Raw genomic sequence first — 27,737 nt, 5'->3', positions numbered from 1 at the left:
GGCATTACTTATTGCACGCCCCTCGTATTTATTAGAAGTGTGAACATGGGCGACTTTTCTCAAAGAAAACTACTACTAAAAAAAAAATAAATACTTCGTCCCTTTTTCCCTCCGATGGCACCCTCTTAATACAAGGGGAAATCATTGGGGTTTTTTCCTAGATAAATTTTTTTCCAGGATAAATTGGGTGGGACGTTAACACCGTGTACTCTATCTAGAAGGACATCGACGCCTCCCTGTAGCAACCTTCCTGATTGGGATATACATGCAATTGAGGACCGTATGTTAATCTAATATTCCCTAAAAATGTCCTCCTTTGGAGGAAGCTGACTTAACCTGCGCGAAATGAATGACTTATCAAGTACTTGGTATTGACATCGTTATGGCCAAGTAAAAGACAGACATAAATTTAAGAATACATGGTGAATATCTACATGAATGATGGTTTGAAAACATTGGCTTTTGCCATTGAAGTTAAACACGTCTTATTTCAAAAGATAGGTTTGATTTTTACTTGGTGCTCCATTTTAATAACCGTATGTCAGACAAAAGTTAAGCTTCATAAATATAAGTAGTGAGCTGATTTTTATGAATCACTATTTCTATATATTCGGCGCTGCCTGGGAGATTTTTTAAACTTTCGCTTTTGTTTCACATTTTTTTAAAATGACTTTAAAAATTTTTGTTTACAAATTTTTTTATTTGTTCTCATTTTTTACACAACGTTTCATCTGCTGTAACCTCTGACCTTCTTCAGGCGTGTCTTGTCAAACTTGGGAATCTTTACGTCGAACTCTGGAATCTGCACAGAATTTCCAATGGAAACCTTCATTTAATCCACAGAGGTAGCATATTTTTGTTTCAAGTCATAAGCAATCCATAATTGTATTTTTCGTATCACCCATATGCAAGATTGAACCTTTAACCTTTGGAACTGAGTTTTACAAAGTACTTTATTCATTATGCCACTTATTAAGTTACGGAGGTTCATGGAATAACACTCAAGATGAGAATAGTAATCCTAATAATCTAACTAATATAAATTAGCAATCCTCATCTAAAAAATTCAGAAATATGATTTTTTTATTTTACTAAGTAGAGTTTTGAAAAGTTAAATTTAATTATTGCAATATCATTTGATCATTAAATTATTAATTGAACCGAATTGTTTTAAAATTAATTTGTTACAACAATGTCACATGAATATGAATCTATAAAATTACTGCATAGCTTCCATAACTTTCAATCTTTGAATAAATGAGAATTTGCTAAGAATTTTAAAGACAGGTTTAATAATGTTGTATTTTGGAGTTAAAATGATTCCAAATTTTTTCAAATTTTCAAGAGTCGCAAAGTATTTTTTTTTTTTTAAAACTATTATCAACAGATTGATATGGTTGACTCGTGTACGCAGAAACTAAAATGAATTTTGGTGGATTTAATTTCGTAATTATATGTAATACAACAATATCTCATTGACACACCGGTTCTTATAAGATCAACAAAGTTAAGCAACGTTGGACCTGGCTAGTATCAGATGGGTGACCATTTGAGAATTCTAGGCGCTGTATGTGCTCTCTGTTTATCTCGGCATTGTTTCCAGTCATCTTGAACTTCTATTTGTCACTGGTATTTAACAATCCTAACTCGGGAGATGTGTGATTGGAGATTGCGCAACTCTTGCCACAAAAATACCATGTGCAGACACCATTAGAATCAAGACTGTAGGCTGAAGGAAGCTACCATAAATATATATAAAAGAAAAGGAAATTAAAAGCATCCTCCATAGATACTTAACTCCTGTCGATAGCAACAGTAGAATTAAATTTATTATTTACTATAAGAAGTTTAGAACTCAAAACCTGGTAGTTAAAAATTACTCCCCCCCTCCCGGCTCTAAAAACATTAGAGCAAACCAATGTTGTATATAAGTTCAAATATCCTTTAGGAGAATGTAACTCCCAAAACAAACATAAGAATAATACATACATTGGACATACAACGACAACGTTGTCCCGCCTACTCACTATGCAACACCAGCGCCATATTTCAGCATTTAACAAAAGAACATAACTGTGCCCCCCTCCAATCTTAGACAAATCCTTATTGCCAATACAAAAATTGTACAACACGAAAACAAATTTTAAAAAGTTAAAAATTCTCGAAGCATTCTACATTAGAACTCGTCATGCTACTATAAATAACATTGTATCCGAGAAAAGCAACAATATGTTAAAATGTCTGGCGAAGGGCATAAACGACGGGCTTTGCCAATATTGGCTCACGGACGCGTTGATTTTAATACTCGGATTTTTAATCAATTTAAATTTTAATCGATTTTAATCGACTTTTAACCTTCCATTACTTGATACAATTTATTGTATATTTTACTTTTTACTTTCCATTTTTCGCCCACTTTCACCTCATCAACATCTGAAGATGATTTACAGTCGAATCGAAAGCGCGTGTGATAACCATGGAACTTTCATCGATATTTTCGATTCTTATATAAAAAAGATTATATGGAAAATCGGAAAAATATTAAAAAAAAACAAGAATCATAAAGCAAAGTATTTCCCTTGTATTTAATAATGTTTGCTGGAATATATATATATATATATATATATATATATATATATATATATATATATATATATATATATATATATATATATATATATAATGGGTTAATAAATTCCAACGAAAGAAAGATGTATATTTAAATAAGGGAGTAGTCACCAACAATGTGTATTTTTTAACATTATTTTATTATTCCGTGTCTTGGTTTTTCATTGAGAATTATGTTTGGATCATTGTAATAATGTTTTTAAGTCATTGAAATCGTTTACGTACGTTTCAGACGGTCTGATGCGTCCTCGTCAGAAACACAGGCTCCTTCAGTCTTTGACAGACTATGGAAGGGAATTTTTGTGGCAGGAGGGGCACAATCTCCAACCACACCTCTCCTGAGTCCACATTGTAAACACCAGTGGCAAGTGAAGTGTATGTATAGGGCGACTGGAAACAAATGCCGAAATGAGCAGAAAGCACATACAGCGCCTAGAATTCCCAATTGATCGCCCATCTGGTACTAACCAGACTCAATGTTGCATTTATCTTTAAAAAGAATTATGTGTAAATCCCGTAGGGATCACACACACACACACACACACACACACACACACACACACACACACACACACACACATCCGAGAAATGATCGCACAATTTTCTTAATTTACATTAAGAAAATTATTCACTATTATTCACTGACGATTATCTATATAATACTAAAAGTCTATGGATCTTGTATGTTTGCAATCAGATTTCCGGTTTTCAACATCCGGTTGCGCATGCGTAAATAGCAACGTCTTCAATCCGTTATTCCAATTCCGGAATTTTTATATCGCTTTTAATACAAACAATTTCATTTAATTTGATCAAATAGTTATTTATATATACAAATAATACATAGATTCATAGATAATTATAATATATATTATAAAATCTATTTATCTATGAATCTATTAATAATATGAAATATTACCCTATACAATTTATGGAAAGAAAACACCTCTCACTTTCCCTCTAATAGATTTCAACACTCCTACTCCCTCTGTTTTCGTTACGTACGCGAGAAATAGTTACGTGTATGTGTGAGAGAGAGAAAAAGGGTGATGTTGAAAAGAGAAAAAGGGAGCGATGTAAAACTGGATAGAGTTATCCCCCTTAACTAATGCAGACCTTTTTACTAGAGGGCGTTATTACAAAAAAATTTCTTTTTCTTCTTCCCATGTTTTTTAAAGTCGTCTGCTTACATTTCCAAACGGAAAGCTGAATCGGTAAATGCACACATTTCTATTACATTAAATAGTGTTTTCCTTTACACAATGGGTACTGAATGTTTGCTTAAATTAAATGAAAAAAGTTACATTTTATTTTCATTTTCTATTTAAAAAGCCATTATTAACATGTGGAGAGTGTTTTTTTTTATTATTCTGTACTTTCAACTAACAATTTCATTTAAAAGATGATATATCAAAATTTGAATTTAACTATAATAAGGATTATGATACCTGTTCAGTGCATAAGTATGACCAACCACTTATAATTCAGTAACTATAATTTAAAAAAAAATAACAATTATAATAAACAGAACGACTCATAGAAATCTATCTATATTCTTTTTTCATTTTAATATACTTTCATAGAAATGCTTCTGTTATGTAAAAAAAAACTATTTTCTTTATGCCACAAGTGTCACGCTCATACATGAATTCCATAGCTAATATAACGTACTGACCAAACGGGTCACGGGTGGTCTAGTCTTAATTTAAAGCATAAATAAATACTAAGCTCATTAAGTATAGTAGCATAAAGAGACTTGCTTGCCAGACAAAGATGAGAGTCTTCCGAAACCGGGAAGATTTTGTTTGTTTCATTGTTACCACAAAAGTGCTAAAAGTCTCGCTAATAAGATGACATCATGTCCGAGAGTGCTGTAATAGTCCTGCGAATTATTTCAGTCTAGGCGATATCAGATAACCTTGCTTGTTGAGCATAATAAATAGAATAGTCATAACGGGAGTAGTTGGTGGGAAATTCTCCTCCTTGGACAGAAGCGGACAATAGCCAAGTTCACTGTCACTCATTCTCTTGATAACAACTTGACCTATCGACCTTTATATTTATGTGTATGTATATTTGTTTGGATCATAATAAAATTTACATAACAAAAAAAAAAAAAAACGACAGCATAATTCTAAGCGTAAAAATAGCACTTATAGGCTTTAAGTAAACAGGTGTTGAGGTGGGGGGACTCGGGGAATCTAGAAAGAAGCTTGAGAAAAAATATCCAGAAAGAGACAGAAGAAACAAAGTGAAGCAATGGTGGTATTTGTGTCTGGGAACTAACATGGTTATTCGTCTACGTCGATGCCCCGTGTTATTCCTGCACAATGCATATCGGATTATTCCTGTACACGTGTAACATGTGTTATTCTTTCATGTGTACTAAGCGTTACTCCTGCAAATACATATCAGCTGTTATTCCTACATATGTGGGCCTTGTGTTATTCCTCCGTGTGTTATTAGTGTTACTGCATGAGATATGGTGGTGCTATATTAATCATGTTATTCCTGTCAACGAATGATGGCCTTTTATAGCCATACTATATTTCGATCAGTATACAAATTGGAAATATATGCATTATCAGACCAGTCTTGACACATTGGTTCAGTATTTATATATATATACTATATACCTAAAGTTCAGGGGTTTTTTTTTTGTTTATCGCTCTGGCATTGATATTAAAAGTCTATTTTTCTATTGTTATTTTTTGCTTCCTCACGATAGCAAAATGTGACACAAGGTTGCTTTTAATGTAAAGGGGGGGGAACCAGCTCCTCAAAAAGGAAGTACACAAAAATAAAAAAAAATGCCTTAATATAGAAGGGTTTCCCTACACTGACTAAGGAAAAATTAATTCAAGTGTAGAATCAAAACAGATACTACACTATAAATAATTTATTTATTTGTGAAAAATACAAAAATAAATTAGGCACTACTCCATTCAAAAGTGCTGAGGAAGGAGGGTGTCTATGGTCATCCTTGTCAATGTACCTTATATAAGTCTATCATTTTCCTTCTTAGCCCGAAGACCTATTTTGTCGGTTTAAAAATTATCAAAACCAACTTCTTAATATACTCAGCCATCAATATGTGAGTGACTTCATGAAAGTTAACTAATTTGCATATTTCTTTGAAAAACAATCGTTCATTAATTAATTATTCATTTTTATGGCCTTTTCTTAGATGATTGGTTTCATTTAACGATTACGCTGAATTCTATTTATGCATAGTTCCTACATTGTGGATTATTGCATAGAATTTAGGATGAAAACATTCTATCACACCAACATGTTTGTATGTATATATATATATATATGTATATATATATATATATATATATATATATAAAGATGGGTTTTTCTCGCTCTGATATTGATATTAAAAGTCTACTTTTTTCTATTTAAAAATTATTAAAACGAACATTTTAATATACTCATTCATGGATATGTGAGCGACTACATAAAGATGAACTAATTTGCAAATTCTTTTGAAAAACAAGGGCTAATTAATTATTTATTTTGTATGCGTCCTTATTAGTTGGTTGTTTTTGTTTTACGGCATTTTCAGGTTATTTAATGCCGAATCTAGTTATTTTGAGGAACAATTTTTAATGGAGTATATTTGTTTTTGAAGTTGGATTTTATTTAACCCATAGTTGGGATCCTAACAGGTACTACAACTCCGAGTCAGAGTAGACTTGTGAGCAATGGCAATTAAAGGGTGGCTCCACACTCCCCAAGGCCCGCAAGCTGGGGCCTCACCATCGGATATAGTTTAAGGTCATATCCAGAACCGAGTCCTTATTAGATGCTTTGTTTAATTTCACTGTTACACTGAATTCTATGTATGCGTGATTTCTACATTCTGCATAATTGTGTAGAAATTAGGATTAAAACCTTTTTTTATTAAAAAATATATCAATGCTCTGTGACACTTCAATTTAAAATATAATTTTCATCACTGTGTTGATTAAATGTGCACTCAAACATTTCATGGTTTTAGCTAAGAGCAAAGTGTGGTATCTCTTCTAATACTACATTTCACCTTTTCTCTCCTTGGTCATCTATAATATAAATCTCACCTGTCTGTTTAAATGTATATATATGTATGTATGTATGTATGTATGTATGTATGTATGTATGGCTAAAACTTTTGACAGAGGCGACTGATTTTCACAAGATTGATATCGTTTTAAAGTTCGACTCTCGACAACAAATATCGAAAAATTGACCAAAGACATTAATTCCTTCACCCTCAACTGGGCAGTTTTCTACAAGGAGGGGTCGCTTTTTTCGCAGATATTTTCGAAAGTCATCCCCTCTTTCCGATTGACTAGCTTTAATTTAAACCTTCGCCATTTCCGGTTCGTAATGGCAAAGACGTTACTTTTTTTTTCACATTCTTTTCCTCCTTCGCCGTACGGGTTCGAGCCTGCCTGCCTCCTACTACCACTTATTATTTATTTATTTTTTACTCAACACACACTGCTAAACAACCGGGCAACGCCGGGCACCCAGATCAGTTGATACAGAAATCCGCTTAGACTGAAGCAAATTTTATTTTTGTCCCAATCCAGAGTGTCTCTTTTTAGGGAGTTGTTTATTTCCCACATTAAAAGCCAATCTTGTGTCTAACTCTGCTCTCGCAGGGAGACGAGTAAATAGGAGTTCTGTCATGCTTAAACTTGAAATATCTGTGTTGCTCTGTAATGCCTTAATTTGAAATAGTATTTACATATTTAATGGGCAAATGTTTTTTTTTTTTAAGAAAACGTTTTTTTTTCATAAAAGATAAATGATTTTATTCAATGGTTTATTTTCCCTTGGACTATATTTCAAGTAAAACATTTTTAACTTTCAAGCATCTATAAATTTACCCAATTCAAATACCTGTGTTGGTCATCGAAAGAAAGGATTACATTTACAATGAGGATTTAGCAAAAGTCTTTTGGTCAAATGACCATGAATAATGAAAATAACGGAAATTCTCCTGACCACAAATTCTGTAAGATTTAAATTTGGAAAAAGTTTTGAACATCGCCTTTGCACTTTTTTTTTAACGTGGGAGAAAGATAAGTGGTGACTTATCAAGGCTCGGAGGCAACTCTAGGATGTGTTAAGCGTTAGGTAGACGGTGGGGCACGATCTGTCATAGTGTAACTTAGGTATGGATAGGTTATCTCAGAGGACGGCTCAACAGGAATTTATTTACATCGGATTTGAAGACAACAATGTTATAATCAGCTAAGAAGCAGACCCACGATATTGTATTCCACAGACGGACTGATCTAGGAAAGAAAGTTTGCTCATGGAATTTCTGTTTAGTTTTAGGCACAAGTAGAAACTGTTGGAACTTTTTGGCAGTTGTTGCTGCTAGCAGTGTGTTTGTTGTGGACGTTTTACTGATTGAAGCTGAATGATGACAATAAATTTGCTGATAAAAATTTCTTTGAGAAGTACAACTTTGTATTATTTGGATTCTTCGGACTACTGTTCTCATCTTGAGTGTTATTTGCACAACGTTTCGATGTAGCTCCCAACCATCTCCAGTAATCTTATTGTCAAACTCGGGAAGCTGCACGGAATTTTAAACGGAACTATTTATTTAGGTGTAGCATGCTCTTGTTTCGTCAGCAATAACTGGGTAGAAGTCTGAAACATGAAAATGAGATGAGAACAGTAGTTTGAAGAATCCCAATACTACGAATAAGCAATCCTCATCTCAAAATGTACAGTTTTATTTTCTTCTCTTTTCTCTTTTTGTTCTCCTTTTCTCTTTATTTCGATTCGTCCATACATCTAAATAGGAGTTTCTGCTCTTTATTCTTATATGCATAAGTCTTAAGTTTTCATTGCTAAACAAGGTTAATTTTTACAACTCTTCATCTCTATAAGAAGACCATCAATCTGCCAAGCTTCAGTTTGAAATAACAATTTTCCTTACTCACTAATGCTTAAGCTCTAGTCTAGTGCAACCAGTTCAGGCTATCTGAAGATACTGGCTTCAGGACTTAAAATACATCCAACATGGACGTTATTTTTTTCTTTCTGTTTGCCAAACTCAGTCATCTTATGCAAAGCCAAAAAACAAAAACAACAATTTTTCTATACAAAACAACCAAACCAAACACCATGAATAAATTTTCTAAATCTCGCTTCCCTTATTTTGCCCTTTAGTTCTCACATTCGATGAACAATGTTTCTGACAAAGGATGCAGAATTGTTCTTTTCTGGGTCAAAATCTATTCCATCTAACACTTTTCGTTGGCAAGTTTTTGACCTTGAAGTAGTATTCTTTTAGCTTCTTACATTAAGTGGCCTAATGCCTTGTCTGGAGGGATTTCCATAAAAATTAAATAACGGCATTAAATAACGTAAGAAGGTTGATATGCTGTAAAACAAAACAATGAAACTAAACAAAACACCGTGATAAAAAGATATAAAGAACTTCAAGTATAAAAAAACTTTTTTCCCCAAAATTACTAGGTTCGACATTAAATAAGCCAAAATATGCCTAAAACAACCAAACGAAAATTCATTAAAACCTTTTTCCAAAATGACTGGATTCGGCATTAATTAATCTAAATAGGGCTGAGATATTATAAAACAAAATAACCAATCAATGCTTCAACTTGCAATAACATTTTTGATTTGTCTGCCATGTTAAAGTTTGAAATAGTATTTTCGTTTATCCACTATGCCTAAATAGCATTTTTGTGACTAATGACACGCACTGAAGGACAATCAGTTCATTCTTGTTTTCCTTTCGTTTTTTTTTTTTCTCCGTTTTTCTTTTTCATTTCTTTGTTTTTTATTTATTTGGTGGTGAAACCAAGCATGGTTATCACATTTCTTGGGTCCGTTAAATCATTTGTAACCCTTTTCCTTGCAACGTTAATAGCATAGGTTATATTTTTGTGCACTGCTTTCTTTGACACAAAAGTTAGTAAAAAAAAAAAAAAAACAGAAGAAAAAAATATTAATAAAAACTATTCAACTGTATTTGACATATTTCTTTTTCATTTCTCTTTTCTTTTGAGAATTTTGTGATTGTTTATTTTGTATACAAATATCATCAAAAGAAGTTACTATTGTACAGCATTTTGCCGCCCTTTTCTCACTGTTTTGTTTTTAGTTCTTTGTTCTATTTTTTCTTTTCTTTTTTTTTTTCTTTTTTTTTTTTTTTTTTGCTACTGCTTATTTTCACTTGGTTGACTGTTCTCAGCCATGCATAAAAATCCTCAAAACAACTATAAATAACACACAACTAATTCTTTTTGCATTGTGTCGAAACATATTCTTGGCAGTAGATTCTCATCTTCTCTTTGTATGTAGTAATAATAATCATGCGAAGAATTGGTAACCATTCTATACAGGATACAAAGCTGGTTAGACTTGTTCTTTATCAGTCCCAAGTTATAATCCTAATATATATTTGACTATTTTGTACTATAATGAAGAGTTCTTAGACTAAAGGCATAATCATCTTGACACACCGGTTCTCGTAAGATTACCAAAGTTAAGCAGTATTGAGCCTCATCAGTACCAGAAGAGTGATCATTTGGAAATATCAGCTGCTCCCCCCCCCCAGAAGAGTTACAAAAACCTAACATTATCTCCCCTGACAGGGATATACATGCAAGTGGAGATCGTTTCTGAATTTCATACTCCCATGAAACTTCCTCCTTTGAATTTCAAATTAGAATTAGATAGTACCTGACAAAATAATACTTTTCTCTCTTTCTCTCTCTCTCTGTATATATATATATATATATATATATATATATATATATATATATATATATATATAAATGTCTCAAATTCCAACAAAAATAGTACAAACCCAGAAGAAAAGTTCTTTCAACAAATATCTAAGTAAATAGTATCAATTATCCCGCATCAAATTGCATATTCAATCCCCAAAACAAAGATTAATTTTTGCTTTTTTTTTAATATTGAATAAAGTTTAGTTTCAGTATAAATCAGATCGTTTCCTTTTTTTTCCTTTTATAAAAGCAATAGATAAATAGATAAAAATAACTAGTATTCATGATGGACAACCTGACATTATGGCACCAAAAGGTATGACATCATATTCGATCGCACAAGCTTCCTTACTTTAAGACCAAACATATGCCATATAGCACCAGTGGGAGAAGGTGATAAAATGGATAAATGTTATATAGCCAATATGGCGAGGGAGGTAATATGGGCAAGCGTTATATAGCCAATGAGACGAGGTAGGGGAAAAGGATCAAGTGTTATATAGCCAATGAGACGAGGTAGGGGAAAAGGATCAAGTGTTATATAGCCAATGAGACGAGGTAGGGGAAAAGGATCAAGTGTTATATAGCCAATGAGACGAGGTAGGGGAAAAGGATCAAGTGTTATATAGCCAATGAGACGAGGTAGGGGAAAAGGCTCAAGTGTTATGTAGCCAATGAGACCAGGCAGAGAAAAAGGATCAAGTGTTATGTAGCCAATGAGACGAGGTAGGGGAAAAGGATCAAGTGTTATGTAGCCAATGAGACGAGGTAGGGGAAAAGGATCAAGTGTTATGTAGCCAATGAGACAAGGCAGAGAAAAAGGATCAAGTGTTATGTAGCCAATGAGACGAGGTAGGGGAAAAGGATCAAGTGTTATGTAGCCAATGAGACAAGGCAGAGAAAAAGGATCAAGTGTTATGTAGCCAATGAGACGAGGTAGGGAAAAAGGATCAAGTGTTATGTAGCCAATGAGACGAGGTAGGGAAAAAGGATCAAGTGTTATATAGCCAATGAGACGAGGTAGGGAAAAAGGATCAAGTGTTATATAGCCAATGAGACGAGGTAGGGAAAAAGGATCAAGTGTTATGTAGCCAATGAGACGAGGTAGGAAAAAAGGATCAAGTGTTATATAGCCAATGAGACGAGGTAGGGAAAAAGGATCAAGTGTTATGTAGCCAATGAGACGAGGTAGGGAAAAAGGATCAAGTGTTATGAAGCCAATGAGACGAGGTAGGAAAAAAGGATCAAGTGTTATATAGCCAATGAGACGAGGTAGGGAAAAAGGATCAAGTGTTATATAGCCAATGAGACAAGGCAGAGAAAAAGGATCAAGTGTTATGTAGCCAATGAGACGAGGTAGGGAAAAAGGATCAAGTGTTATATAGCCAATGAGACGAGGTAGGGAAAAAGGATCAAGTGTTATATAGCCAATGAGACGAGGTAGGGGAAAAGGATCAAGTGTTATGTAGCCAATGAGACGAGGTAGGGAAAAAGGATCAAGTGTTATATAGCCAATGAGACGAGGTAGGGAAAAAGGATCAAGTGTTATATAGCCAATGAGACGAGGTAGGGAAAAAGGATCAAGTGTTATGTAGCCAATGAGACAAGGTAGGGAAAAAGGATCAAGTGTTATATAGCCAATGAGACGACGTAGGGAAAAAGGATCAAGTGTTATGTAGCCAATGAGACGAGGTAGGGAAAAAGGATCAAGTGTTATATAGCCAATGAGACGAGGTAAGGAAAAAGTATCAAGTGTTATATAGCCAATGAGACGAGGTAGGGAAAAAGGATCAAGTTTTATGTAGCCAATGAGACGAGGTAGGGAAAAAGGATCAAGTGTTATATAGCCAATGAGACGAGGTAGGGAAAAAGGATCAAGTGTTATGTAGCCAATGAGACGAGGTAGGGGAAAAGGATCAAGTGTTATGTAGCCAATGAGACAAGGCAGAGAAAAAGGATCAAGTGTTATGTAGCCAATGAGACGAGGTAGGGGAAAAGGATCAAGTGTTATGTAGCCAATGAGACAAGGCAGAGAAAAAGGATCAAGTGTTATGTAGCCAATGAGACGAGGTAGGGAAAAAGGATCAAGTGTTATGTAGCCAATGAGACGAGGTAGGGAAAAAGGATCAAGTGTTATATAGCCAATGAGACGAGGTAGGGAAAAAGGATCAAGTGTTATATAGCCAATGAGACGAGGTAGGGGAAAAGGATCAAGTGTTATGTAGCCAATGAGACGAGGTAGGGAAAAAGGATCAAGTGTTATATAGCCAATGAGACGAGGTAGGGAAAAAGGATCAAGTGTTATATAGCCAATGAGACGAGGTAGGGAAAAAGGATCAAGTGTTATGTAGCCAATGAGACAAGGTAGGGAAAAAGGATCAAGTGTTATATAGCCAATGAGACGACGTAGGGAAAAAGGATCAAGTGTTATGTAGCCAATGAGACGAGGTAGGGAAAAAGGATCAAGTGTTATATAGCCAATGAGACGAGGTAGGGAAAAAGGATCAAGTGTTATATAGCCAATGAGACGAGGTAGGGGAAAAGGATCAAGTGTTATGTAGCCAATGAGACGAGGTAGGGAAAAAGGATCAAGTGTTATATAGCCAATGAGACGAGGTAAGGAAAAAGTATCAAGTGTTATATAGCCAATGAGACGAGGTAGGGAAAAAGGATCAAGTTTTATGTAGCCAATGAGACGAGGTAGGGAAAAAGGATCAAGTGTTATATAGCCAATGAGACGAGGTAGGGAAAAAGGATCAAGTGTTATGTAGCCAATGAGACGAGGTAGGGGAAAAGGATCAAGTGTTATGTAGCCAATGAGACAAGGCAGAGAAAAAGGATCAAGTGTTATGTAGCCAATGAGACGAGGTAGGGGAAAAGGATCAAGTGTTATGTAGCCAATGAGACGAGGTAGGGGAAAAGGATTAAGTGTTATGTAGCCAATGAGACGAGGTAAGGGAAAAGGATCAAGTGTTATGTAGCCAATGAGACGAGGTAGGGGAAAAGGATCAAGTGTTATGTAGCCAATGAGACGAGGTAGGGAAAAAGGATCAAGTGTTATGTAGCCAATGAGACGAGGTAGGGGAAAAGGATCAAGTGTTATATAGCCAATGAGACGAGGTAGGGAAAAAGGATCAAGTGTTATATAGCCAATGAGACGAGGTAGGGAAAAAGGATCAAGTGTTATATAGCCAATGAGACGAGGTAGGGAAAAGGGATCAAGTGTTATATAGCCAATGAGACGAGGTAGGGAAAAAGGATCAAGTGTTATGTAGCCAATAAGACGAGGTAGGGAAAAAGGATAAAGTGTTATGAAGCCAATAAGACGAGGTAGGGAAAAAGGATCAAGTGTTATAGTGGTGGGACGATTAATCGGAATCGAATCGTTAATCGTAAGAATCGTGTATTTTGGGAGGTATCGGAATCGGAATCGCATCGTAAAAAATACCTTAATTTTCCGATTCCTTCATTACGATTCTTTTAGTCTGATGTTGAAAAAAAGAAAAAAAATTCCTGATATTTCTAACCGCAAGAGATAAATAAAAAGAAACCAAAGAAATTCATTATTAACAGGGCAATGCTTAGTGCCCCTCCCTTACAAGGTTCATTCATTCAGATCTATTGTAATCAAAACTACAAAAGAGTTAACTTGAAAAGAAGTATGCAGGGCTCTACATTGCGAGTAAAAATTAAAAAAAACGCTTATCTTTTTGGCGATTGTTTTTTTTTACTGACAAATCTTCTAATAGTGAATGAAAATGCTTTTTCAACTTATATTTTCTTAAAATAAAACGAGCCAAGTCAAATTATTTAAAGAGTAAAAGGTTTAATAGAACAATATACTTTTATTTTCTTTTTTTTAAAAGAAGGCTTTTGAAAGAAATATCTCTAAAATGAAATTGATAACGTTGTATTATTTCGCGAAGTTTTGACACTAGTCGGTTTCTTTTGAAGTTTCAAAAAAATCGACCCCATACCTATCTCTTCCAAACCTAAAGTTATTAAATAACCTCTTCGTTAATTTAAGGGTAATTAATTCAATTCAGTCAAGTTTTTTTTTTTAATTTCATTGAAATAAAATCCATTATTTTTTTTTCTCCGGAAAGATAAAACCCTGAATTTGATTATATTAAAAGCAGAATAATATAATCTTTTTTCTAGAATTTTAAATTGAAAATTAAAAGTGTTTTGCGCAGTTTTTTTGCCGAACGAAAAAGAAATTAATATATATATATTTTTAAAAGGTTTTGTAATCAATTAATTTTTATGTCTAAATAATATTTACGATTAATTAAATAATTTCATTTTAAAAAGTATTTATAAATAGAATTTTACTAAGGACTTACAGTTTAGCAATATTGAACCGCATCAACCATGTGTGAATTGAACACAGTCAACCAAAAAAAAAATTCAAAAGAAAATGCGGGTTTGTATTACTGTACACATAGATTCGAAAAAGTTGTCAAAAAACAAATATATAACAAATAAATGTTATCAAAGGCAAGATAAGTTATTTTTCTACCTAACTGGATATATTTTTCGGGTTTTTATCCAATGTAACATGTTTATTCAGCTCGAAAAGCATACAGTGTTTACCGATGTATTGGAAAATTCAAAATGGCGCCCGACACTCTCTTTAACACGGTAAGTTCAGGAAAAGATGTTATAAATAAACTATACAAAATACTGCTAGAAACTCGCTCAATATATGTTACCATGACATATTTTGACATATATTCGGTGTTTTTTAATAGTATTTTGTCTAGTTTATTATTTATAACACCTTTTCCCGAACTTACCATGTTAAAGAGAGTGTCGGGCGCCATTTTGAATTTTCCAATACATCGGTAAACACTGCATGTTTTTCGAGCTGAATAAACATGTTACATTGAATAAAAACAAAATAAATTTCCCAGTTTGCTAGTAAAGTAACTTATCTTGCCTTTGATAATATTTGTTTGTTATATATTTGTTTTTTAACAACTTTTTCGAATCTATGTGTACAGTAATACAAACCCGAAAATGCATATTTGCATTTCATTATGTAAACTTTGATACATTGGTTTCAAAAATTAAATTCTATAAGTTTTTTTTGTTAACTACCGGTTGGTACAATTTACCGCCCCATCCCTTTATATTTTTTTCTTTTTGTCTTTTTTAGCGGATTATTTTCAATTAATTATCCAAATAAGTGACTAGCTTTAAAACAAAATTTAATAGTAAATTATTTGTTTACAGATAAACTGAATTTTCTAATATGGCCCAAAGTCCAAAAAAAGTCTTTTTGAAGATGATGAGTTGAAAGCCATTTGCAAAGTCTGTCAAATTAAAATATCGCGAGGAATAAAACCATCTAACATGACCACAACCAACATGTTAAAACATTTAACTATGAAGCATCCAAATAAATTGGAGGAGCAAAATAAAAAAGAAAAGGAACAAAAAATTACCAACTAGTCACTCAGAGCAGTTTTATTAGTGAGGGTTGAAATCGCAGTGTCTTTTTTTTTTTTTTTTTTTTTTTTTTTTTTTTGCCTACGTCACCATCTAGGTGTCACCATTTTTTTTTAACCCTCCTTAACTACAAAGAATAAATACAATATATACAACTAAAAAAATAATTTTTAAAAATGCTGATTCCATTCATGAAAAATTCTTTTAACTAGAAATTAAAACTTAGGTAAAGATAGCTGACTGACAGCAACAGGAGCACTGGTTAACTACTGAACCACGTGGAAAGGTGTGGGGGGGAGGAAAAAAAAAGGAAATTAAATGATGATAATAAATTATGATAACCGACTTTGAAAGGCACTAAACTCCTAAAATTTACTTCTTTAAAATTTTAGGCGGCACTCCACGGCGATTTTAAAGCTCTCTCTCTCTCTCTCAAAAAAAAAGATTTAATTTTTAAGTTTGGGAAAGATATATTTATTATAACCAAATTCCTGTATGAAGACTGGATCTACTTTATTGGACGTTAATTTGTGAGATAAGTAATTTTTCAATGTTTAATATGTTTTTAAAGTTTCAATTATCAATTAAATTTTTTTAATTGCATTTATTTTTCAATTTATTTAAAAAAAACAGGGTTTTAAATGTATTTTTCTAGGTAACAAGCTTCGAAAGAAGACTAATAAGAAAAATCACTTAATTTTTAATTTCGACAACCCTGAGAATTTAATTATTAAAAAAATATTGAAATGTGACATTTTTTTATTTAACATTTCTATTAGTTCAATAAATTTTCTTTCAATAATTCATTTCACTCAACAAACTTCACCATTTTTTTTTTTTTTTTTTTATCTTTTTCTGTAATTTTGGTAATTATGTTTGCTCAATTTTATCTAGTATTTCATTTGTTTTTTTATAGTGGTATCATTCTTATGTGTTCCTTTGATATACCCTATTGCAAAATTAGTTTGGCTAAACTTATTCTTCACGTTAGAAACAACGTGTAAAAGCAATGAAAAAGTAAGAAAAAATAATAGATGTTAACTACTCCTTGTGAATTATGGAGGTCTGAAGAATTGCCGTTACAAATACAACTATCAATAGCCAAACAAAAAATCGTTTTTGAAATTCCTTTAATTGTAACTTTTCGCTATACCTACCTTTTGGTATAAAACACAAAAACTTTCGATTAATGGTATTTCTCATATATGGTCGTTAACTTTAGAAAGGTTATTTTGTATCTACGGCGCCATGTCACGTGGTATATTGTTTTTTTTTTCATTACGCACGTTCATTTATAAATTATTAAATCAAATACTTATCTTTTTTATATTTAATTAGTATATATTTTCTTTCTCTTCCGCTATATTTTTTTTATTTAATTCATTAAATCTGTTAATTATGAGGACCAAAATAATGAATCGTGTGTATTTATTCTCTAATTTTCTTGTTTTTGTTCTGTTATATAAATTCTATTTTATTTGTTTTTTCTCTGAAGGATAAATTCTATTTTCTTTGAGTTTTTTTTCTGTATTCCAATTAAGTAAAATAAATTTTCTCTAAAATAAATTTTGCTACTTTTTCCGTTTAGTTTACTATATAATAATTTTATTTAAACCAAAACACGACGGTGTAGACATAAAATATTTCTTCCAAAGTTAGGGAACATATTTGGGAACTACCGACCATAAGTATAAAACTACCTGGTATATTTCAAAACAATAAATTCCCTATGAATCGGAATCGGAATCGTACTTGGTATTGGAATCGTTAATCAATATTTTCCTGGAATCAGAATCGGAATCGTATAAAAATTAGGAATCGTCCCAACACTAGAGCCAATGAGACTAGGTAGGGAAAAAGGATCAAGTGTTATTTAGCCAATAAGACGAGGTAGGGAAAAAGGATCAAGTGTTATATAGCCAATGAGACGAGGTATGGAAAAAGGATCAAGTGTTATGTAGCCAATAAGACGAGGTAGGGAAAAAGGATCAAGTGTTATATAGCCAATGAGACGAGGTAGGGAAAAAGGATCAAGTGTTATGTAGCCAATAAGACGAGGTAGGGAAAAAGGATAAAGTGTTATATAGCCAATGAGACGAGGTAGGGAAAAGGGATCAAGTGTTATGTAGCTAATGAGACGAGGTAGGGAAAAAGGATCAAGTGTTATGTAGCCAATAAGACGAGGTAGGGAAAAGGGATCAAGTGTTATATAGCCAATGAGACGAGGTATGGAAAAAGGATCAAGTGTTATGTAGCCAATAAGACGAGGTAGGGAAAAAGGATCAAGTGTTATGTAGCCAATAAGACGAGGTAGGGAAAAAGGATCAAGTGTTATATAGCCAATGAGACGAGGTAGGGAAAAAGGATCAAGTGTTATGTAGCCAATAAGACGAGGTAGGGAAAAGGGATCAAGTGTTATATAGCCAATGAGACGAGGTAGGGGAAAAGGATCAAGTGTTATATAGCCAATGAGACAAGGTAGGAAAAAGGATAAAGTGTTATATAGCCAATGAGACGAGGTAGGGAAAAAGGATCAAGTGTTATATAGCCAATGAGACAAGGTAGGGAAAAAGGATAAAGTGTTATATAGCCAATGAGACAAGGTAGGAAAAAGGATCAAGTGTTATATAGCCAATGAGACGAGGTAGGGAAAAAGGATAAAGTGTTATATAGCCAATGAGACGAGGTAGGGAAAAAGGATCAAGTGTTATGTAGCCAATAAGACAAGGTAGGGAAAAGGGATCAATGTTATATAGCCAATGAGACGAGGTAGGGAAAAAGGATGAAGTGTTATATAGCCAATGAGACGAGGTAGGGAAAACGGCTCAAGTGTTATATAGCCAATGAGACGAGGTAGGGAAAAGGGATCAAGTGTTATGTAGCCAATAAGACAAGGTAGGGAAAAGGGTTCAATGTTATATAGCCAATGAGATGAGGTAGGGAAAAAGGACGAAGTGTTATATAGCCAGTGGGACAAGGGCGGAAAAAATTAGTAAATGTTATATAACCAATGTATAAGCGGAGGATAAAATGGGCAAGTATTATAGAGGCAATGAGGGGGGTGTAAGAATAATGTGTGTGTGACCTTGGGAGCTACTTGAGTATGACTGACGTCACTTGAAAATTAAAAGATACCTCTTATTTCTTTATTAGTTTCCCCTTGAAGAGGTGAAAAATTTACACCAGCTCTCTTCCTACAGTTTCTTACAGGAGGAGTATTCTGGATCAATAAATGAAGTATATTAAACCCCTGAACAAAAACGTTCAACAACAGTTTTTAATAACCGTAACTGTATAACAACACGTACATTCCTATGAGTCGTTCAGTTAGGACTAGATCTATTTAAAAAATTACTATATCTCTCTTAGTTTGTCTGTTCCACTTTTTTTCTTTTTTTGGGGGGAAACTACTAAGCCGATCTGACTAAAATTTTGCATGGACCTGTGTTATGATAAGGTGCAGCAAACTAAGTATAATGGTATCCGTTTGATACAGTTAAGGATGAATAGGAATAAGTCAACACAATATCACCTTTATTCTCAAACATTTCTCGAAAACTACTGAATCAATCTGGATGAAGTTTTGCATGGATCTTTGTCATAATAAGATGCAGTGAACTGAGTTTAATGGTGTCCGTTCGATGCATAGTTAGAGATTAATAGGAATTACATATATATATAATATCACATTTACTCTAGAAATTTTATATAAAGCACTGATTGTAAGTCAACGAGCTGTAACTTTTGCTTGTTTTTAAACAGGCTAAATAATCAAATAATAAATATACTTTAAAATTTATAATAACCAAATATCCTACATTTTACTTTTAATTATATTTACGTATTTATTTGCTTTTTTTAAATTGTATTTACGCATTTGCTTTTTTATTAAATTACATTCTAAGTTTATGTTTTATTTTATCTTTTCAGGTAAGTGTCTACTGGTCTATATGTGAAAAGAAATGAGGTACGTTTGGGAGTGTTCCTTATCTAATTAAAAAAATATGTATTTTTCAAATTTTTTTTATAATTTCATTTTTTTTACTACAGGTTATTTTCCTCTATGAATATCCGTCGCCCTTGAGATAAACTACCCGTTCTCAAAAAAAGGGGGGGGGGAGTGGTAATCATTCAGACGCTAATGCATTCAAATTACACTCATTCGACCATAAATGGCTGCCTTATTTGATGGATGACCCAACGTTCGTTTAATAGATCTTCTTGTTGAGAACTGCCAACGTTAATGACTATTTTTTGACGGTGTGAAAGGGGGGGGTTAAGTATTTGGTGTTGGGCTTGTGTCTTATTATGGCCAAGAAGAGATAGATTCATTATGTAATATAGACCTCATTATCTTGAGATGCATTCTCATGCGCTATGAATGGCTTTGTCAGTTGGTCATGCTTCAGGTGAAAATAATGCTTTCTTACCCGTGTTGAATAGACGGCTTATTTTAGATGCGCCCATGCATGTCTAAAAGAAGCTCTCCCCATCAGTTGTCTGTCAGACAGAAGTTAAATAAGATAAAATGTAACCCGTTAAGTCATTCATTGAGCTCAGCTAATTTGTTTTCATTCAATAAAAAAGTGAGTTTGCAAAGCCAGTTAAATTTTAAAAAATAAATAAATAAAAAGGCACAATCTAAAATGAGTCTTTCTATTTGCTATATCTACACCTTTCTCTCTAACTCTCGTTGGTGCTATCAGATCAGACTGTTTGAATATACCGGCTTCCTCGGAATAGAGGATGATAATAACATTTATATACTGTTTATATCACGACGACGACTGTGACGATTTCATATTATTAATACGGAGCTGAGACATTTATGCAACAGTTCTTGTTAACACAGATAAAGGGGATATACATTATTTCTGATGGCGGAGGGGGACACATAATACTTGAAGGGAGTTATACAAAGTTCGTTTACAAGATGATAGACAAAACACATTTACCTTTTCTTTTTGGTGGAACGACGACAGACGAAGACAACAGTTCACAAATATAAAAGATTCTTTATTCATACCAGCTGGTTATGATGATGATGATGATGATGATGATGATGGTTATGAATTCAAGCCTTTTCAGTCACATCGTCCTATTTTCCCCCTCTCTCGCCTCCAAGATGGCGTCTGCTCCCAGTGTTGCCGGCTTGAGCTTTCTCTGGCTCTGCTTCTCACTGCAACTCTCTTCTAACTTCGAACCCTGTCTCAATATATTGAGAAGCTCCTTTATTGATAACGTCAGAGGCATGCTTCGCCGCGTGAAATTTATTCACATGGATTTTACCTATGGACGTGAAAAGACTTTTGGCAAACAAAGAATTCCCAATTTGAATTGTTCAATATCTAACCTATTTGTTAATCATTATTTCCAAACTCGTATTGTCCATTCTTTTAACTGACATATTTAATATCCAGTTATTTTTAAAAGAATGAACAATCGACTGCATTCCTAAATTAAATATCTATTTCTGACATAAATAATATTTAGTTATTTGCGAGAACAATGACAATCCTTCTGCATTCCTAATATTTCAATATGTATTCTTTACTAACTTTTCTTATTGGGTTCGATTCTAACCATTTTCAAATATCCTTTTCAACTTAACTAGTTTGCTTTCTTACTTGGGTCCGTCCCTTTTCGTAACATTCATTGATTTTTTTTAATATAAAGGAAAGAGTTGTTTAAACAAAAATGAAGAGTATATATATATATATATATATATATATATATATATATATATATATGTTGGACGCATTTTTTCGGGGTGGGTCTTTTTTTTTTCTTTAACAAAACAGTTTAATAAATGAATGCAGGGATCGTGATTGTTTTTAAATGAGAATTTTTGTATGCTCCCCTCTATTATATTCGTTGAGTGAAGTCATATTTTACTTAAATTAGTTTGAAGAAATCAAATCCGATGCAGTAAGAAATATCTTTTTCCATTATGTTTCTGAATTTTTGAGATGAAGATTGGTTATTTGAGTTATTTGGATTCTTCAGACTACCATTCTCATCTTGAGTGCCATTTTCATAACGGTGTATTTTGTCGAACCCTAGAATGTTTCTGCCGAACTCAAAAATATGGATGGAATTTCGAACGGAATTCTTTATTTGCTTCACATTAACATTGCTCTCATTCCGTCATCTCGGAAACATTGCCAATATGGCCCAGTTTCTGCCGAATTGATTGTTGAGAACAGACCCTTGACATTTAATAATCCAGAGTCTCTAAGCAACTGAAGCTGCAGAGAGACTACATCTTGTCTCGCATTAGTGTTAGAACATGCCAAGATCTTCCCTTGAATTTTGTTTTTGAACTGAAAGCCATGTTTAATTTTAGAGGTGTTTCTGATGGGTAGCTATTTTGTATAAGTCCTGGAGATAAAGAGTTTTCGGTAGGTAGCTGTTCTGTATAAGTCTCGGGCTTCAAAGTTTTGTGAACACAGAGCAAAGATCTTTCTCTTGTGGACACAAAAAATTATATTCTAAAAAATTCAATATTTTTATGGAGTAATTTTTTTTTTCTGATTGGTTGAAAAAAAAATGCATGCAGGAATGCTAAAAGATTCAGGATTTTCATGAAGCAATTCTGGTTTCTGGTTGGTTGGTAGCAGAACATGGCTCCATTTGATTGGACAGTGCCTATCAGTGGTGTCTATGAGTAGAAATTTACAAATTCTTTAATCATACCCTTATATTATATCAAAAATATTGCAACATTTGTCTAGTCTTGCTCTACAAATTACTGAGCACTTTGTAAGAATCAACTGAGCAAAGTTCACCTCATTTCTCTGCTTGTTACACAAGTTGTAATGTGGATGACCTTTCGATGTAAGTTACAATTGAAAACTGTTTTGACGCTCATTATGAACATTAAAGACAAATGACCTTTGAGGAGAAGTCAAAACTTTAGGTTACTCTTTAGACTGCCGGGCATGACTTTCCTCGGTACAGATTGTTGGGGGGGGGGGGTAGTTTATGCATCACCAATATGTAAAGATTTGTTCGAATTTCAAAACGGGAGCAGACCAATTATTGTGACTAATGGATTTTCTAAATTTACAATATCTATTATTGCATCTAATCTTACTAATTTTGTGTGTTTGTAGGAAATGCTGCTAATCAGATGAAACAAACCTACACAATGTTTCAGAACTTTTTAGATAAGAATTGATGACTTGGAGTTTTCGGACTACTGTTCTCATCTTGGTTGTTATTTTTACAATGTTTCGACCGATGTAACTTTTGACCTTCTTTGGTGTATCTATTGGAATTTGGGAATCTTTACATTGAACTCGGGTATCTATATGGAATTTTAAACTAAACCTTTTATCTAATCCATAAAGAGGTGGTTCTCGTTCTGTCAGCCATGACAGGGTAGAAGTGATTATATTATTCCTAGTTATTATCATCTGTAGTAAGGATGGAATCTTGAATCTCTAGAAGACTGTCACTTAGAACTGAATGTTAATCAACACCTTTAGCTGTTGCGCCACATGTCCACGTGGACATACACAGTCTTTATCACATTCATTCACAAGTAAAATTACAGCTTCTTTGGGTGCATCTATTTGAACTTGTGAATCTTTATGTTGAATTCAGAAACCTATACGGAATATAGAATTGAACTCCTTATTTAATCCACAGGAGTAGATTGTTTTTATTCTCTCAGCAAATGCTGAGTAGAAACGTTAATTAATTATACAGGGTGACCAAAATAAAAACGGGCCCCAACTCTAATTAGGCCCCGTTTATTAGTGTTTTGTCCGAATGAAATGAAACTTTGGTCATAACTAGTTTATTATATTCAGAACACCACATCAAAACACTAGGGTCTTTGGCCTTTTTTTTTTTTTTTTGTTGACTGTAAAATGCTCAGAAAAACAATTGAATGTCCTCTGTTTTTTTTGTTTTTTTTGGGTCACCCTGTATTGTCCATGGTTTTTATCGCTTGTAGTAAAGATGGAACCATCGATCTCTAGAAGATTGTCACTTAGAACTGATTAGTTAATCAACACCTTTAGCTGTTTCGCTACATGTCTATATGGACGTACATAGTATTTATCACATTTGTCCAATTTTCGTAAACTTTCCTAGGAGTTTATTTTCTTAAAGCTAACTAATCAGCTTTATCTTATTTTTAGTTTGCATGTGCATCATTGGCTTAATGGATACTATTTAGGAGCATGTAATAAGCTTTGCTAAGTTCAAATGTTATAGGATTTATTGTGTTTAAATATGTTCGGGTACTGTTAAAAAGGTATGAACCCACTATTTCCACTAATTATTAGTAAAATGGCAACATTTGGTCAAGTAATTTTATACAATTATTTGTTTGCGGTTGTGTTGTTTTTTGGGCTTAACCTAAAGAGTGTTGATATGCTGCGAAACAGACAAATCAGATTTTATTTATTGATTGTTAAATACATTTGTATTTTTGGTAGATTTTTTTTTTTTTTTTTTTTACTTGGGAATGAGTGCCAGATGGCACAAAACTGATGATCAGTCATGCCGGAAATTGGATAGAAATTGATTTTTTTTTTAAAGACAGCTCAATAAGAATTTGTTTACATTGGAATTGAAAATGTCCATGTTATAGTCAACTGAGAAACAATTCCATGGTCTTGTATTCCACAGACGAGTAGTTCTAAGAAATAAACATTGCTCATGCATGATATTTTCGTATAGTTTAGGCAGAGTAAAAGAGAGGGTGAGAGAGAGAGAGAGAGAGAGAGAGAGAGAGAGAGAGTAAGTGAAAATGTTGACAGTGATTGTAGCTAGACAAGTGCTTGTTGTGAATGCTTTACATAGGGGAGCAAAGTTTGACAATCAGTCGAGCACTTGTCATGAAAATAACGATAGAGCAGCTGTAGACTCTTCATAATTACTGTTGGAAGTGTATGAACTCATTATTTCTATTAGTTATTAGGTAACTGGCAACATTTTGTCAACTAATCTTGGATAATTATTTGTTTGTGATGTTTTTAAGGTGAAACATAAAAGGTAGTTGTAACTCTGTAAAACAGTGAAGTCATATCTTATTGATCCATTTGTTTATGTTGGATGTGTGGGTGCCTCCCTAAAAGAAGCGCTGTCCGCTTGTCTTCAGTTTAAAATAGCATTTTCATTGATGAATGTTCAAATGGAATAGACACATTTTATTTTAGACGTGTTCAAGTATCTTTATAAGAGGCTTTGTCCGTCTGCTGATTCGTCTGTTACACTTCAGTTTGAAATAACATTTTCATCGTTAATCATATTCAAGAAACAAGAGCCAGCAGAACAACCTCCATCATCAAATTGGTCAAACATTTTGGACAAGACTTACAAGCGTGCTACAAAAATAACCCAAAAGAGTCGCCAAAAAATACACCAAGACAAAGACACCATTGCAAAAAAAAAAAAAAAAAAATGGAAGAATCAGCCAACCAACTGAATGCCAAGTATTTTCTGGATGAACTGACATATAAATATATGAATAAAAAAGGCCCTGTAGATTGGCTAAAAAGAGGATCACTCCACTATGGTATGAGGATATGGCTGCCCAAAATCAAGTTTAGATGACCAATGCTTTTAACAATATGAGTGGTCTCAGCAATGACAGCAAGTACATGTGTTACTGCACAGAAGTAGAGAGTGTAAGCCAGCCACTTGACATCTGGTTGTAATGTTCTGTTAGGGAATGGCCACTATACAACGTGGCACAATGCAGTGTGTAAATATCTCTATTAGAAGTTTACTATTGAATGTAGTAGCAAGTTCTAGACACATATACCAGAAAGAGATCTTTGAAATAAGTACCATTCACTATAACTATGCAATTTCTATTGCTATGTACCTAGAAAATGGAGATGTTTAACCTGACATAGTGATATAGGACAAGAAGAAGAAAGAAGCAACCTCAGTAGAAGTTAGTGTTCCAATTATACTGGATTAAAGAGAGCTGAGAGGGAAAGAAGTAGATAACAACATATCAATGTCTTATGCATGACATGAAAAGAAACTGAAAGATTAGAAAGATCTTCATCATGCCATAATTATAGGAGCAACCAGACTCATGAAAAAGTATGCCCAAATCTACCTGACGAATATACCCAGTGAAACAAGTGTAAGAGAGATTTAAAAAATTGCACTTGAAGGGACAGTTAGAATCTTGAAAAGATCTTTTGGTCGGAATGTCTGAGATAGCAAGCGAATGTCTGGCATCCAGTACGACTCACCATCCCCTAACAAAAACAAAATGATAAGAAATTAAAAAAAAAAAAAATAATTAGATTGTTACAGGTCATATGAGTGTATCCGTTCTTGTTTTTGAAATTTACCTAATGTTGTTTTGTTTACATTTTTTATGGACTCGCTCCATACAAGGCATGAAGCCACTTAATGTAAGAAGCTTAGTAAATCAAAGATTATTATTGTAAAGGCATGAGATTTTTATTAACCTTAATCTTAAAGGATAAAGGCTATAGGTATGAGAAAAAGAGTTAGCAAGAAGGGGCTGCATTTCTTTGGGGGAAAAAGTTACTGGAATAGTAAGCTGTATTACAATAATGTATCAAAACAACAAATTGATGAAGACCACTAGACCAATGAGTCAGACGAGCTGGAAGAAAGGAAGCAGGAAATAAATCAGACAATTCTGAAGAACACATGCCATTTTTTTTTTTTTTAAATACCGATACTAGCAACATCAGATCTGTGAGAGAAAGATTGCAGAGAAGAAAAGAGAGTAACGCCAATCAGATCATGGATACGTTTCTGCATCTTATCAAGAACCATGAAAGTGAACAGAGATTCACCAGTTCAAATATGACAACAGTAGATTTGTAGAGATAGATAATAGCTTCAAGTGTGAGAAAGTATTTAAAGTGATAGAGAGAGCCGACGTTATGAGAAGCAGAAAGAGCAGCAGATCTAATATATGAACTTGATGAGAAAGAAAGGCCAAGAGGTTTCAGAGTCGATTTCTCCTAAAGAGCAGAGCCATTCATGAAAATCTCAGTCGGAAAAGAAACATGCCTACGATTAAAAGACACAAGCTGAGTCTGGAAAGATATTCTACAAGGTCACAATTGATCGTAATTCTTTCACTTACGCAAGACGTAATGATGAACTGCCTTCTTTCTCTCCAATCCGGGTTCTTTTATCCGCCTCAAATCTCGCCCAGTTACGTGGGCTTATTGCATTCTTTTCGTCTTTTTGCATAAAACCAGGTACACTTCTTGCGTTGTCTCTTCTTTTTTTCTTCTTCTTTCCATGTGTGAGTAGCAGAAAGAACACAGCTTTTGTCTCTTTGCGGTAAGACAATTTGTAACATTACTACTATTACTAATCAAACAAATCAAATCATTTAGTATTCTGATCCACAAGTGTACCCAGGTCAACTTCTAGATTAGCTGCATATTTTATCTGATCTTAGGAAGAAGAGAATTAACGCTAGAATAGAGAGCCGTATCCTCAGCATAGACGTTACTTTCCTTTACAGTGCTTGCAAATAGTCCCAAATGATTTGTTATCATGCGTTTATTATTTTCGTACTGTTCTGTGTTAGAGCAGTATTGGATGCTCCCGCCACGTTTAATGTTAAAATCTAATGCATTTAATTTAATGGCCGCATCTTAAACATATCTTTTCTTCTTTCTATTCATGCTATCTACCGGACTCCACGTTCTCATCCCATCACTGCAATTTTGCATACTCATACTTGACTTACAGCCACTTTAAGAGAATGTGCTCTGATCAACCACTAAGCTGGTTCCCTCGCTGTGTAAATACTGCCGACCGACCCGATACTCAACAAAATCCCACCCCTTCACTATAAAGATCTCTAGATGCCGGAAGCTTTTCTATTCTAATATTTTTCTTCCTTGTACTGCTCGC

General features: G+C 33.7%; 1 long non-coding RNA gene across 1 annotated transcript in view; it reads left to right on the top strand.

Annotated features, from left to right (window-relative positions):
- The window catches only part of LOC145292093 (uncharacterized), a 460,939-nt gene extending 439,503 nt beyond the window's left edge, over positions 1 to 21,436 (top strand). Inside the window, exon 2 of the long non-coding RNA XR_013869549.1 lies at positions 19,782 to 21,436. This is a non-coding gene — a long non-coding RNA (uncharacterized LOC145292093). The remainder of the gene's footprint in view (positions 1 to 19,781) is intronic.
- The last annotated feature ends 6,301 nt before the right edge of the window (positions 21,437 to 27,737 follow it).

The sequence above is a fragment of the Euprymna scolopes genome, chromosome 13, assembly GCF_053919585.1.
Source record: "Euprymna scolopes isolate OS-2025 chromosome 13, ASM5391958v1, whole genome shotgun sequence".
Taxonomy (NCBI): domain Eukaryota; kingdom Metazoa; phylum Mollusca; class Cephalopoda; order Sepiida; family Sepiolidae; genus Euprymna; species Euprymna scolopes.
Note: the sequence above shows the minus strand (reverse complement) of the source record. Positions and strands in the feature narration are given on the sequence as shown.